Source organism: Chlorocebus sabaeus, chromosome 12 (genome assembly GCF_047675955.1).
Source record: "Chlorocebus sabaeus isolate Y175 chromosome 12, mChlSab1.0.hap1, whole genome shotgun sequence".
Classification (NCBI taxonomy): Eukaryota; Metazoa; Chordata; class Mammalia; order Primates; family Cercopithecidae; genus Chlorocebus; species Chlorocebus sabaeus.
In genome coordinates, this window is record NC_132915.1 from 74,500,745 (window position 1) to 74,516,116 (window position 15,372).

The 15,372-nt window shown below is 34.5% G+C and overlaps 2 pseudogenes; both read right to left on the reverse strand.

The window, feature by feature from the left end:
- Positions 1–956: 956 nt before the first annotated feature.
- On the reverse strand, positions 957–2,172 carry LOC103219080 (olfactory receptor 13C2-like; annotated as a pseudogene).
- Positions 2,173–7,535: 5,363 nt separating this feature from the next.
- LOC119618529 (olfactory receptor 13C2-like) lies at positions 7,536–8,616 on the reverse strand (annotated as a pseudogene).
- Positions 8,617–15,372: the final 6,756 nt, after the last annotated feature.

A 15,372-nucleotide genomic window follows, 5' to 3' on the forward strand; every position in this document is an offset into this window, starting at 1 on the left:
TAGTATAATAGAGGCTGTCTATAAGAGCCTGAAAAGGGTAATTGCAAGAAGAATATCAAGGATGTCTTATAAAGCAATGGCATACACAAATCGATAGAACAAAAAGAAGTGTATGTGCAAATGTATAGCTATGAAGCAACTTTAAGAGAACTGCCGAATCCCTAGCAATGATAGGGAACAAGGGAGTATTTGAAATTTTCTATTTGTCTGTAGATATTATCCCATTACATTCTGATGTTAAGGATAAGTTATAGGCCAAGGTGTAGAAGCTCAAAATAGACTCGTCATTATATGCCCCTCATCTAATAAAATACAAGCCAATAAGCATAATTTTCTAATAAGACAGCTAACATGTTCCAGTAAAAAATGTAGAGTTGTTTTGTTTTGAACCCTCATTCTTTTACTTGTTATTTAATGATCATATATCATTTTAGATGAGTTGGTTGCCAATCTCTCCAAAATAAAAAAGAAAAGACAACCAAAGATGTAAAAGAACTGTACGCTGAAAACTGTAAAACATTGATTTAAAAAATTGAAGAAGACATAAGTAAACTGAAAGATATTACATGTTCGTGGATTGGAAGAATTAATATTGTGAAATGTCCATATTACCTAAAGCAATCTACAGATTCAATGTAAAATCCCTATCAAAATTCCAATGTCATTTTTCATAAAAATTGAAACAACAATCCTAAAATTTACATGGAACTAGAAAAGACCCTGCCTGGGAAAGAAACCTGGAGCAAAAACAAAGCGGACAGCATCAAATGCTGCAATATTAAAATATGTTATAAAGTTATTGTAATCAAAAGAGCATGGTACTCAGATAAAAATACTCATATCAACCAATGGAATAGAATGGAAACTTATTTCCAAACACTGAAATTTATTTATTTACTTCTTTTCATTAGGCATTACAATCAGAGAAGTGTATTTTGGAGCTTTAGAACTTTGAGAGATGAATGTGAAACAGCAACAAGAACCCATCTGTTTAACCCTGGTTTTTCTCATTGATTTCCACATTGTGATTATAAAATTACTCCTACTTTTCTCATTTACTTGTTAAAAACTTTTCTTCTCAGTAGGTGTTTTACTGCCTCCTTCACATCCTTGTTTCTAAGACTAGATTAAAGGATTCATCATGGGAGTCATCACCCTGTAGCATATGAATATAAGTTTGTCAGTGGCATCCAAGTCATCTGAATTAAGTGTCTCCTTAGACTTGGGCTTCATGTACGTGAAGAGGATGGTCCCATAGAATATTATGACCACAGTCAGATGGGCTGAGCAGGTAGAGAAAGCTTTGCTTCTCTCCTCAGAAGAGCTAATTTGGAAGATGCTCACAATGATTAACGTGTAAGAGACAATGATTAATAACAAAGGTGTCAGTACGAACAATGTTGTGGCCATAAGCATGATGAATTCATTGCCTGAGATGTCAGCACAGGCCAATTTCATGACAACCAGAATTTCACAGGTGAAATGATTGATGATGTTATTCCTGCAGAAAGGCAATTGGACCACAAACACTGTTTGTACTGCAGAATTGACAGCTCCTATGATCCAGGACCCAGCTACCGTGGACACACAGGCATCCTTGCTCATGATGATGGGATACTTCAGAGGGTTGCAGATAGCCACATAGCAGTCAAAGGCCGTCATGCCCAGGAGCACACACTCTGTTGTCCCTATGGCCAATCCAAGGAACATCTGCACTGCACAGCCAGAAAAGGAAATGGCCTTTCTTTCTGAAAGGAAGCTCACCAAGGTGGAGGGAATAGAGGTGGTGGTGTAGTAGATGTCCAAGAAGGAGAGGTTCCCCAGAAAGAAGTACATAGGGGTGTGAAGGTGAGGGTCCAAGATGTTGATTAAAATGAAAGTACCATTTCCCAGAAGATGACCACATACATTATGAAGGTTAGCACAAACAAGAGTAACTTAAGCCTTGGGTAACCAGAAAGTTCCTTCAGAAAAAATTCCACCAGAATGGTGTGGTTTTCCCATTCCATTTTACTCTATCTTTAACCTGTAAGACAGAGCATGTTAAGACAAATATTTATCTTACTCTGATTACTTTCAAGCATGTATAAATAAGTATGTACCATAATTCCCAAGGAAAAAGAAAAATAAAAAAGGAAAAGACCAAAGAAAGAAGAGAGAGCATAAAGAAAAGTGGACAGAAAAGAGGGAATTATGAATGGAAAGAGGGAAGGGAATGAATGAATGAGTGAATGGAGAGAAGGAAGGGAAGACAAAACTAACATATTTCATCCTACAGCCATTTAATTCATTTAATCTCATCACAGTTCGAGGAGATGGGTATTAGTATCCATATTTTACAGATGAATAAATCAAAGTGGGTATGTTAAGTAAACTTGATCAAAGGTAAATAGCATATAGCAGAGCTGAGATTCAAACCTAAATCTTCTTGTTGAAGCCTGAACATTTTGTCATATTTGTCATCACATATGTAAGCTGAAGGCTATAATAGAAATGAGCATTGTGTTATGTATAACTGAACACTAAACTATTTTTATTGGCTATAAATCACCACACAATAGATCAATGCTCTTATCACTCCTTGAAATTATACTATGTCATGTATATTGTCTCTCTTTCCCAGTAAAATGTAAACTTCATTAGGGCTGGTACTTATTCTTGCTTACTTCCACAGCCTCTGTAGGTAGAATAGAACAGACACCAAGGCAAATGTTCAAAAACATTTGTTGGATGAACGGACAAAATCAAAGGCAAAATAATTGCTATATTTCTTATTCTGTGCCAATCCTCTATTAATTGTTTTCTTTGTGCATTACATAATGGAGTCTGAATAGCAAGCCTATGAGGTAATTACTGTTACTATTAGTATCACCGAGCCTACTGTGTAGAGGAGAAAATAAAGCACAGAAAAGTTAAGTAATTTTCTTAAGGTCAATTTCATACAGCCAAATAAATGAAAGAGCAAGGACTTAAACCCAAGCAGTATGGCTTCAGAATTCGAACTCTTAATACTCAAAACTTAATACTCAAAACTTAAAACTTAATACTTAAAGAGAACTTGCAAAGAGAATTTGGCTCATGGGCTAGAATACCTTGTAATCCAATTAACAGTATTAATATTTCGAAAGAAATATCAGATAAAAAATGTGATTGGTCAGAAAGGGGATTTCAATATGGTAATGTGATAGCATTGATTTTGATGCTTCATATTTTGCTAGAAAAGTACTCATAACAAATGTTGTCACAGAGTTGCATTTGATCTTTATAATTCTTGTTTCCTCCCTTACATGAAAAGTTCTCACTTTCATTATGATGCCAGTTTGACTTTTTTTCCCTTTATTCTACTCACAAGGGGTTTTCCTATATTACAGGTCTTAAAAAAAAATGCAGCTTTAGGATAGATTTATTCTCTTGACTTTTTGCATTTCATAAAGTTTCTGTCTTCATAAATTTCTTGTTTATTCAGATCTATTTTTCTAATTTTCTGATTTCTAATTTCTATTTTCTAATTCTATTTTTCCAATTTCTTGAAATAAGAAGAAAATTCTTATTTCCTTCTTCTTACTCCTCTATTTCTTTCTCTAATGAAGGCACTTAGAGCATTTTTTGTTTTATTATAGACTTTGTATTTTGTGGGAATTTTTTTACTGGTTTCTAGATAATTTTTTTGTTTTTCTGTTAAGTTCCTCTTGAATCCAAGCATCTTTCTTCATTATTTAGTGATTAGGCAATTTCATTCTATTTTTACTATTTATTTCCCATTTTATTTTATGTATGTATGTATGTATGTATTTACTTATTTATTTATTTTTCTGAGACGGAGTCTCCCTCTGTCATTCAGGCTGGAATGCAGTGGTGCGATCTCGGCTCACTGCAGCTTCCACCTCCCTAGTTCAAGTGATTCTCCTGTCTCAGCCTTCTGACTAGCTGGGACTACAGGCATGCACCACCACGCTTGGCTAATTTTTGAATTTTTGGTAGAGACAGGGTTTCACCATGTTGGCCAGGCTGGTCTTGAACATCTGACCTTAAGTGATCCACCCACCTCAGCCTCCCAAAGTGCTGGGGTTACAGGCATGAGCCACCGCGCCCAGCCCCATTTTATTTTAATATGAAAACATGACTTATAATTCTGTAGTTTGCACATTTTGTAGTATTTGACTATTTTACAATAAGCACATATTTCCTTTGGAATTTTAGATCTATAAATAAAGGTAGTTGTCATCCAAAAACAGCATAAAAAACATTTCATAATTTCAAAGATAAAATACTACTTACACACCATAAATTAGGAGCCCCCGTTTTTGTAAAGTGTGTGTTATCTTTACTAAAACAAAATAAGCTATTTTTATAGTCTTTTCTGAAAGATTAGTGCTAATATTAAATTCCTCCCCTTCTCATATCTCAATTAATGTCAGATCTTCCCCTAATTTAAGATTTAATTCCTATCAATTGTGATTAAGCATCATTTTTGGACACAGCATGTGATGGTGTCAAGGTTCTTTCATAAATAATTAAATTAATTTTCTTTTGTAAGTTGTTTTCCAGAAATGTAATATACTTGCTATGAAAGTTGAGAAGCAGGCAATAGTTTCTTTGATCATTTCAGATATGCTGCCAAGAAATACTGGTGTTAGATGTCATGACAAGCAACCTGGAAAAGTAAACATGCTGTCGTATGAAGAATAACTAACTCAAGAAAGAATAGCCAGGTGTGTATGCTTGCCTTTAACTTGCATACTTTGAGGTTTGGGCAAGATGTATTAACTTCCATAAGCTTTGTGGCCTCATCTATGAGATAGTGACACTATAGCCCAGATCACAGGATTTTAGAGAGATGATGTATGTGAATTAGCTGATAGCCAACATATTACTCCTTTTTTTTTTTTTTTTTTTTTGAGATGGAGTCTCGCTCTGTTGCCCAGGTTGGAGTGCAGTGGTGCGATCTCGGCTCACTTCAAGCTCTGCTTCCCGGGTTCACACCATTCTCCTGCCTCAGCCTCCAGAGTAGCTGGGACTACAGGCATCCACCACCACGGCCGGCTAATTTTTTGTATTTTTAGTAGAGATGGGGTTTCACTATGTTAGCCAGGATGGTCTCGATCTCCTGACCTCGTGATCTGCCCGCCTCGGCCTCCCAAGCTACATTTTTAAGTGTCTATTTTAGAAGTCCCCAGGACCTTAAAAAGTTGATATAATCTCAAGCTTAGAATATTTGGAAATTGGGCAGGCATAAAACTGTACGAAAATGATGAAATAATTTGTTGGATTAAGAGCAATGAAATTTTGCCGTTTTTGCTGTGTCTCTACTCTTAAATCCCCATCATGAACCTGTCTTGGGACTTCAGTGGGATATAAAAGCATGTCCTTCGCTCCTGTTGCACCTCCTTCCATATAATTTTCCTATTCATGGATATAAATATATATGGAATCATATTATAAATGTCATGTTCTAAATTGAGTGCAATGGGAGTAAAGAGGGTAAGAATACAGAGAAATACTTACCTTTGTAGATTTTGCTATCTGGTAGAATTTTCACCAGGAACATGCACACACTACCCATATGGAAACTAAACACACACACACACACACACACACACACACACACACGCACTCACAGATACGTACCTGGTATATCAGATAAGTTTATCTTACTTTGTCTCCAAATTAGAGAAAACAAGTTGCTAACAACAAAATCATCCTCCTTAAGCTTTTAAAATAAATTTTCTGAATGAAAACTCCTCTAGAGGCCCAAGTATTAAAACAAAGCATTATGTCAGTGTTATAATGATAGTGTATTTTGCCCAGCAAATTTGAACACGTAAATATATCAAGACAGGTAACATGCCTTTATTTTCTTCAGACCTTGATTCTACAACCCTGTGAGAGAAAAACTCTCCTAATACTCTCCTGCGAGGAGAAACGTGTGTTTTAAAATTTCTTCTTGCTTTAACTAATTTTCTATCAAAAATTTATAAATCTGATATAAGACTATGGAGCTACCTCAGTCACCCCAGAGATTTATGAAACTGGCTGGATTTAAGCTGTGAAGGAAAACAATATTAGAATTTGAGCATTCAAGACAACCTGCCTGTCGGTCAAACATAAAATTCCTGATTTCCAGGGCTTTCTACCTACCTGGAATTCCTAGTGGATGCAAAAAGTCCAATGAACTGGTGTATAGGAACTAATAGATTCTCATAGCCTATTTTGTCAGGATGTAAATTTAATTACCAATGATCTCAACTCTTGCCATCAGATTTAATCTGTAAACAACTATGACGGATATATTTAAATATAGTTTGTGACTGCTTAATATTCCATCCACTAAAATTAACAAGTGAACTTGGGAAGATTAAATGAGTGACTAAACCCAAAAGATTCCACAAGCAGGTAATTCTTATTTGTCTGTGTAAAATATGTTCATGCCCAATATACTCTAAATTCGCTGGTCCATTAATAAAAATTGATTCAGCCAAACTGATTACCTAGAATGTGGTTCACTCCTGAGCACACTCTGTCATTCATCTTGGGCTGTAAATTTAAAATGTTCTTCACATAGAGTAAAAAGTTGACATAAAAACCAAGGAAAAGCAATATAATGTCAGACATTCCCAAATCCTCTTCTTCCTCAAATCAACCTGGTTAGTAACAGAGACAAGACTTGAACAGTATTCATACTAAAGATCAAGAGCTTGGACATTCTTCTAAGACTTGGAAAAATATTGGAATTCCCTCGGGATAGCAAAGAAATCTGGCATCTTCTAAATGGGCATTGATAGGACACTCCATTCAACCCAGAGCTAGTCCACATTATTATCTGGACCAGTAGACTGATTTTCAAACCCATTTTTAATTTTACAAAATGTTCTTTATGCAAAAGCCAACATATAAGTTAAAGCAAAGAAAGACCATAAAGCAGGATATCCTGATTGATTGCATAGGCCCTGCTTTTAAACTCTATCTACTCCCTTGATAGTCCCAAATACTCGGCTTCACACATGAAAAAAATGTAATACAGAAAAAGAAAATAGTATTTAATGACTTAACAGGATCTGGAGATTAATGTGAAACTATAACACAAGGCTTGTCACTGGAAAATGTGAGTGCACTATGTTGGGGTTTTTTCCATTTTGCTTTTTCTCAACAGATGGCCTTATTTATTTTGAAAGATTCAATTAAATGTTGCCTATGAAATAATGTTATGCAAAAAAGTGAACATAAAAAGGCACATCGCAACCAATTCCAATGCATTAAAAAAAAAAAACATAATATGAAAGATACTGTTCAAAATGTTGAAAAGGGGCCATTTCCCACTATTAGAGTAACAGGTAACCCCTCTTTCTTCTTCATCCTACTGCTCTGTATCTTGCAAATTCTCTAGAGTGAATATTCAATAATTTTGAAATGCTGTATCTCATTATTTTAACATAACATATGAAAATGCAGAAAAACAGTAAAAGTATTCAAAATTCTAACATAGTTCTGAAGTTTCAACAATATCAAGTGTGTTCGCACTCCAGTACATTTTGCACTCACTTGCTAAAGAAACTTCTGTTCAGTAGGTGTTTCACTGCCTCCTTCACATCTTTGTTTCTAAGACTGTAGATTAAAGGATTCATCATGGGAGTCATCACTCCATAGAACATGGATATAATTTTGTCGGTAGCTTCCAAGTCGTCTGAATTAAGTGTCTTTTTAGACTTGGGCTTCAGGTACATGAAGAGGATGGTCCCATAGAATATTATGACCACAGTCAGATGGGCTGAGCAGGTAGAGAAAGCTTTGCTTTTCCCCTCAGAAGAGCTAATTTTGAAGATGCTCACAATGATTAACGTGTAAGAGAGAATGATTAATAACAAAGGTGTCAGTATGAACAGTGTTGTGGCCATAAGCATGATGAACTCATTGCCTGAGATGTCAGCACAGGCCAATTTCATGACAACCAGAATTTCACAGGTGAAATGATTGATGATGTTATTCCTGCAGAAAGGCAATTGTACCACAAACACTGTTTGTACTGCAGAATCGACGGCTCCTATGATCTAGGACCCAGCTGCCATGGACACATAGGCATCCTTGCTCATGATGATGGGATATCTCAGAGGGTTGCAGATAGCCACATAGCAGTCAAAGGCCGTCATGCCCAGGAGCACACACTCTGTGTTCCCCATGGCCAAGCCAAGGAACGTCTGCACTGCACAGCCAAAAAGGGAAATGGCCTTTCTTTCTGAAAGGAAGCTCACCAAGGTGGAGGGAATAGAGGTGGTGGTGTAGTAGATGTCCAAGAAGGAGAGGTTCCCCAGAAAGAAGTATGTAGGGGTGTGAAGGTGAGGGTCCAAGATGTTGATTAAAATGAGAGTACCATTTCCCAGAAGGATGACGACACACATTATGAAGATTAGCGCAAACAAGAGTAACTTAAGCCTTGGGTAACCAGAAAGTCCCTTCAGAAAAAATTCCACCAGAATGGTGTGGTTTTCCCATTCCATTTTACTCTATCTTTAACCTGTAAGACAGAGCATGTTAAGACAAATATTTATCTTACTCTGATTGCTTTCAAGCATGTATCAATGAACATGTACCATAATTCCCAAGGAAAAAGAAAAATAAAAAAGGAAAAGACCAAAGAAAGAAGAGAGAGCATAAAGAAAAGTGGACAGAAAAGAGGGAATTATGAATAGAAAGAAGGAAGGGAATGAATGAATGAGTGAATGGAGAGAGGGAAGGGAAGATAAAACTAACATGTTTCATGCTACAGCCATTTAATTCATTTAATCTCATCACAGTTCTAGGAGAGGGGTATTAGTATCCATAATTTACAGATGAATAAATCAAAGTGGGTATGTTAAGTAAACTTGATCAAAGGTAGATAGCATATAGCAGAGCTGAGATTCAAACCTAAATCTTCTTGTTGAAGCCTGAACATTTTGTCATATCTGTCATCACATATGTAAGCTGAAGGTTATAATAGAAATGAGCATTGTGTTATGTATAACTGAACACTAAACTATTTTTATTGGCTATAAATCACCACACAATAGATCAATGCTCTTATCACTCCTTGAAATTATACTATGTCATGTATATTGTCTCTCTTTCCCAGTAAAATGTAAACTTCATTAGGGCTGGTACTTATTCTTGCTTACTTCCATAGCCTCTGTAGGTAGAATAGAACAGACACCAAGGCAAATGTTCAAAAACATTTGTTGGATGAACGGACAAAATCAAAGGCAAAATAATTGCTATATTTCTTACTCTGCACCAATCCTCTATTAATTGTTTTCTTTGTGCATTACATAATGGAGTCTGAATAGCAAGCCTGTGAGGTAATTACTGTTACTATTAGTATCACCAAGCCTACTGTGTACAGTGGAAAATAAGGCACAGAAAAGTTAAGTAATTTTCTTAAGGTCAATTTCATACAGCCAAATAAATGAAAGAGCCAGTTCTTAAACCCAAGCAGTATGGCTTCAGAATTCGAGCTCAAATACTCATTTTGCAAAGAGAATTTGGCTCACGGACTAGAATACCTTGTAATCTAATTAACAGTACTAATATTTCAAAAGAAATATCAGATAAAAACTGTGATTGTTCAGAAAGAAGATTTCAATATGGTAATTTGATAGCAGTTGATTCTGATACTTTATATTTTGCTAGAAAAGTACTCATTTCTGTAACAAATGCTTTGTCACAGAGTTGCATTTGATCTTTATAATTCTTGTGTCCTCCCTTACATGAAAAGTTCTCACTTTCATTATGATGCCTGTTTGACTTTCTTTTTTTCCTTTATTCGACTCCCAAGGGGTTTTCCTATATTACAGGTCTTTAAAAAAAAAAAAAAAAAAAAAAAACAGCTTTAGGATAGATTTATCCTCTTGACTTTTTGTATTTCATAAAGTTTCTGTCTTCATAAGTTTCTTGTTTATTTGGATCTATTTTTCTAATTTTCTGATTTCTAATTTCTATTTTCTATATTCTAATACTATTTTTCTAATTTCTTGAAATAAGAAAAATTCTTATTTCCTCCTCCTTACTCCTCTATTTCTTGCTCTAATGAAGGCACTTAGAGCACTTTTTGTTTTATTATAGACTTAGTATTTTATGAGAATTTTTTTACTGGTTTCTAGATAATTATTTTTGTTTTTCTGTTTAGTTCCTCTTAAATCCAAGCATCTTTCTTCATTATTTAGTGATTAGGCATTTTCATTCTATTTTTATTATTTATTTCCCTTTTTATTTTATTTTATTTATTTTTATTTTTTTCTGAGACAAAGTCACCCTCTGTCATTCAGTCTGGGGTGCAGTGGCGCCATCTTGGCTCACTGTACCCTCTACCTCCCTGGTTCAAGTGATTCTCCTGTCTCAGCCTTCTGAGTAGCTGGGACTATAGGCATGCACCACCATGCCTGGCTAATTTTTGTGTTTTTGGTAGAGACAGGGTTTCCCCATGTTGCCCTTGCTGGTCTTGCACTCCTGACCTCAAGTGATCCGCCCGCCTCAGCCTCCCGAAGTGCTGGGATCAGAGCCATGAGCCACCACGCCCGTCCCCATTTTATTTTAATAGAAAACATGACCTATAATTCTCTAGTTATGAACTTTTGTGCAGCCAATTACATGATGTATGTTGTAAATGTTAACAAAAAAATGTGATTTCTCTTTGGGAAGATACATAGTTTTAAATACGTGGACAAAACATGTATACATGTAAAATTTATTAAATATATTATTAAAATCTTTGAAATAACCTATTTTCTGCCACCTAGATTTAATGAATTCTACGTAAATATTGTTATCAAATTCTTGTATACCTAGGATTCTTTTGTTATATAGGCTTAGTTTCTATGTTCTTTAGTGTAGATAGATTTATGGTTAATATATCATCTTCATAAATTATAACTTATCGCTAATGATGTATCTTTATTCTATTTGACACTTTAAAGCTTAATTCTACTTTTATGATATTGATATTACACTCCCACTTTCTTTTAGTTTGCTTTTGTCTGGTATCTCTTTGTACAACTTCTTATTTTTAACTTCTCTTTTTCACTTTATTTAAAGTATACTACTTTTAAATAACAAATATCTGAGTATTTTTAACTACTTTTTAAATGTTGGAGTCATTTATGAGAATATTCAAACTATTCTATTTACTTTAACTTAATTATTAACGTACTACATCTTATTCTTTCCATCATGCTTTATTTTTATTATTTGAATTATTGCATTTTCTTTTTCCCACTTTTTAATTTTCTAATTGATGAAGTTGTCACTCACTATTTGTTTTCATTAACTTGAATACTACTTAGTTTTTTCATTCAGTAAGTGATTGCCTTCTTTTTCTCTCGTCTCATAATTCAACGTCTAAGGCCATAAACTGTTTTCTCCAGTAGGGTGTGCTCCAATCACCTTAATTATCCCTGAAATCGAAATGAAGCCAAAACTCAGAATACTTTTACTCCCCCACTTTTATTCTAATCTCCTAATTCCTAGGTTTTGCTGGTAGAATACTTACAAAGTCCTTATAATCTGCCTTTTTGAGAGTTCTTTTTCAGCCTTTAGATTATACAAGCTTGGATAGTCAATGTGTCTACCTATCTATACATCTATTCATTGATCATCATTGATTCCTTTTTTTCACTCTCTTCAGGATTGTATTTATTGTTTTGTGTTTGATTATAGTATATTTGCAGAAATTTTCCTCAGATGAGAATGTGAGTAATATATACTCAGATCAATCCCTATAGATTATCAAATGTCTTCCTTTTACATCGCAGGCAAAAGTTTATGAATTTTGACCTACACATTCTGTGTCTGAGATGTAGCTTAAGGAAATAATAAAGATAGTTATATACAAAATGCAACACATAGTTATATATTTTATATATAGAAAATATATGTTATATATAACATAAATATACAAATAATTATATATACAGTATACACACAAATTGTGTCTGTTATCATTAATTGACATATCTTTAACCTATTTGATACTTTGTTATTAGCTGAAAATAATATATAAGAAACCAGCCACCAAAATCCCAGGGAACTTTCGAACAGAAATTCCCTAATACCTCCCACTCTGTGGCAATATGTACCAAAATAACAAATACATATGTATAACATTTGACCACAGACTTACTTCTCAGTAATTTTCATACAAATATACTGGCACATGTCAAAGTGATTTTAGTACAAGTGGATTCATTAAAGCATTATTTGTAACAGCAGATGTAGCAAACAATTTAAATTTCCACAAGAAGAAAACATAGAAACAACCCAACACTATACTGCTGTCAAAAGGAGTAAGGATGTTTTGTGCACTGATGCGGAAAGATCTTCAAGAAACATTAAATGGAAAAGTAATCGTCAAACAGTGTATATGGCACACTATCATTTGTGTAAAAAAAGATTATACATGTATATATGTATGTGTATATATACATGCATGTATTTTTGCTCATACATAGAGTAGCTCTAGAAAAATAAATAATAGCTTGTTATCCCCACAAAAGGGAATATATAGCTTATTAATTGGGGTGGTAGTGTTAACAGTATACCCTTTAGTACATTTTTAAAATTTTGAACCTTGTGAATATATTTCCTATTAATAAAATAATATTTAAGCTAAAGAGTTCTTGTTTGTGGATTCCTAGCCTTTCTCCTTTCATCTTTCCAATAGCACACTACATGAATGCCATCCATTGCGGTAGGACATAACCACATGTGTTTGAAAATTGTTCTAACTTGTTCAATATCACACACTAAATGGTAATTGCTGAGGATGAATGGGTACTTTATAGTCACATTCCCAATACTTAAGATAATTTATTTAGTATCAGTAGGACTTGCAGTACTATGTCTGTCTCATTTCCTACCAACAAGCTCTAGGCTATTCTTTGACCTGGCTTAGGGTCTAACATCCGATGCCATGTCACTTTTTTTCCACTAAACGTTTTAATGTTTTTATGATCTAAGAAAGTTCCTGGAATAAAATTACAGCTCAGTAAATGTTGGCTATTATTCTTTTCCATTTTCAGGTTCAAGGAGCCTTTTATCTTCAGAATACTTCTTCCACCTAACGTTATGAGGTACTTTGCTCTGAATCTCAGGTCCATCTTCTCAATTTCAAGACATAATTAGTCTCCTCCGGATCACTTCAAACCCAACCTGATTTCCCTATTCTAATTCCTCCTATCATTCTGTAGCTTATAATAAAATTTACATTTTCTAGATTTTTTCAGATTTTCTTGATTAAGATATTAACTACTTGAGACCCCAAAGAGCATATTGCAATGTGGAGTTCTTTTACCCAGCCATCCCATTACTGGGTATATACCCAAAGGATTATAAATCATGCTGCTATAAAGACACATGCACACGTATGTTTATTGCGGCACTATTCACAATAGCAAAAGACTTGGAATCAACCCAAATGTCCATCAGTCACAGACTGGATTAAGAAAATGTGGCACATATACACCGTGGAATACTATGCAGCCATAAAAAAGGAGAGTTTGTGTCCTTTGTAGGGACATGGATGCAGCTGGAAACCATCATTCTCAGCAAACTATCACAAGAACAGAAAACCAAACACCGCATGTTCTCACTCATAGGTGGGAACTGAACAATGAGATCACTTGGACTCGGGAAGGGGAACATCACACACCGGGGCCTATCATGGGGAGGGGGGAGGGGGGAGAGATTGCATTGGGAGTTATACCTGATGTAAATGATGAGTTGATGGGTGCTGACGAGTTGATGGGTGCAGCACACCAACATGGCACAAGTATACATATGTAACAAACCTGCACGTTATGCACATGTACCCTAGAACTCAAAGTATAATAATTTAAAAAAATTAAAAAATTAAAAAAAAAAGTGTACTACAGTTACCTAAAAAAATAGTAAAAAAAGAGAGTTACTTTAAAAAAAAAAAAACATAAACAATATTTCTGCCTTAAAACTCTGCCCCCATAAATCAGAGTCTCTGTATATCTGTTGTACATTACATAGTTAACCAAATATTGATCATAGTCTCTCAATGTCATTCTCATAGGGGATTTTGATTCCTCTAATATTTTCACCAGTGAATTATCCTGTCACCAAAAGTTTAACAGAAATATCAAATAAGCTGCAATTCGTGTTTTGTTTGTTTGTTTGTTTGTTTTTAGGACAGGCATAAAGAAACAATGACAGAAAAATATTTGTTCTTTGATATCAAACAACTTGTAATGTTTGGAGAATGATTCGTTCTCTCGACATAGATTTGATATTAAATGGAATTGGGCAATATGTAACTGTCTAGTATCAAAAAAGCAGCCACCATCTCAGTGGTCTCTATAGTTGGCTCAGTTCATCTTGTAGTGTAGATTTTTATTTGTTTCATTTTGGTTCTACTTAAGTGATCTCTACCCTGACAGATAAACAAATTACATTTTAATTTTATTGGGCCCAGTGTTGTATAAGAAGTAAAGCAGCACAAAAACTTTTGTAATTAACTGATAAATAGTGTAAAAATTAAAATAGTCAAAACTGTTTAACTGGAGAAAGTGAGATTAGAGTGGAAGTGTGAAGAATGAGAACTGTGTACACAGTAATATTTAGAAGATGGAGGGTTTCCCTTCTTCCTTTCCCTGCCGACATTTGGGGGAAAAAGTTAATTTGATTTATGACCCCAATTTACAGATTTCAGGAACACATGTAGGCTATATTTATTGATTTGTATGTTGAGGAGGTGGCACCAGAGGATCCATTTGTCTCTATGAAATAGCAACAATAAGCTGAACAAAGGTTCCTTCGGGGCTGAGAATTTATGTATGTCCTTTGATGTTTATTTGTTTCTTACTCTTTTTGTTTTGAACCACATTTATCCAAATGTGTGTGTGTATGTATCTTCATCTGTTTAATGTTCTTATGCACTTGAGTCAGACAGAGAAAGATGACGCCTCAATATCTGTAATTCACTGAGAGAAAAAGAGAGGCCCTATTAACCTTTTCAAAATTTATTTTTTAATGGACAAATAATAACTTTGTACATTTATGAGATACAGTGTGTGTTTTGATCTACATTTACATTGTAGAAATATTCAGTCAAGATAATTAACCTATCCATTGCCTTACAAATTTATTATTTTATAGTGGGAATGTTAAAATCTATTATTTTAGCAATTTTGAAATATACATTAGGTACCATGCTTAGTAGCTGGGTGACAGGATCATCCGTACCCCAAACCTCAGCATCACACAGTATACCCAGATGACAAATCTGCATGTACACCTCCCTGAATTTAAAATAAAAGTTGAACAGAAAAATAAATAAAAAAAAGAGATTATATGCACACCTGTAAAAATCTGCTCTCTGCAAAT